The 1,093-nt window shown below is 41.5% G+C and overlaps 1 protein-coding gene across 1 annotated transcript in view; it reads left to right on the top strand.

The window, feature by feature from the left end:
• Nucleotides 1–279: 279 nt before the first annotated feature.
• LOC122565280 (beta-1,3-galactosyltransferase 5-like) overlaps nucleotides 280–1,093 on the top strand; it is a 14,017-nt gene continuing 13,203 nt past the window's right edge. The window contains exon 1 of the mRNA XM_043721107.1: nucleotides 280–313. The gene's annotated coding sequence lies outside the window, so the exon portion shown is untranslated. The remainder of the gene's footprint in view (nucleotides 314–1,093) is intronic.

The following is a 1,093-nucleotide window of genomic DNA, read 5'->3' as shown; positions in this document are numbered from 1 at the left end:
TACCTTTTATCTTAGCCTGCTGGACAAACTTTCCTCATTCCTGAAGAAGGGCTTATGCCCGAAACGTCGATTCTCCTGTTCCCTGGATGCTGCCTGACCTGCTGCGCTTTTCCAGCAACACATTTTCAGCTCTGATGTCCAGCATCTGCGGTCCTCACTTTCTCCTCATCTCTAGTTACCCTTGTGACGTTGGTGGTGAGCTGCCTGCTTGAACCGGTGCTGTAGGTAGACCCACAATGCCATTCTGGATGGAATTCCAGGATTTTCACCCAACAACACGGAAGGAACAGTGATATATCTCCAAATCAGGATGGTGAGTGGCCTGGAGGGGAACTCGCAGGTGCTGGTGTTTCCCCCGCAGACACTTTTCAGCCTTTCAGTGATATTTTTGAGTCTGGCATCAGGAAAGTAACAAGAAATCCTATCATCACGTCTGTGGCTGCAGAAACGCATGTCTTATCTTTTAATCACTGAATTCTCCAGTATCATTGCTTTTCCATGATTTGGGCTGGGCTTTACAAAGTTAAAAATCACACAACACCAGGTTATAGTCCAACAGGTTTAATTAGAAGCATTAGAAGCATTAGCTTTCGGAGCGCTGCTCCTTCATCAGGTGGTTGTGGAGAATAAGATTGTAAGGCATAGAATTTATAGCAAAAGTTTACAGTGTGATGTAACTGAAATTATATATTGAGAATGACCTGGATTGTTTAAGTCTCTCATCTTTTAAAATGACCGTTTGTTTTCATTTCTTTTATATGTAAATCCCAGAACTTTCTGAAAGTTACATTCTCAAGTGAACTTTAACAATTGGTGTCCTGTCAGCCCAGATAATGTATTTAAGGTGTGAGATGCCCTGTGTGACAGAATGTCTGTGCCACAATGGTCAGACTGATTCTAATCTAAAAAACTGATTTACAGAATCTTACATGGATTCATGCAGTTTGTGAGCAAAATATAATGTAATTTTATAAGTACAAATTCACCCCAAAATGTGTGTGTGTGTGTGTGTGTGTGCAGTTTATAAGTGTCTGTGAGAGAGTGTGTGTATGTGTGTGAGTGTGAGTGTAAAGGGGTATAAGTCGTATAAGTC

The sequence above is a fragment of the Chiloscyllium plagiosum genome, chromosome 2 (genome assembly GCF_004010195.1).
Source record: "Chiloscyllium plagiosum isolate BGI_BamShark_2017 chromosome 2, ASM401019v2, whole genome shotgun sequence".
Lineage (NCBI taxonomy): Eukaryota > Metazoa > Chordata > Chondrichthyes > Orectolobiformes > Hemiscylliidae > Chiloscyllium > Chiloscyllium plagiosum.
Note: the sequence above shows the minus strand (reverse complement) of the source record. Positions and strands in the feature narration are given on the sequence as shown.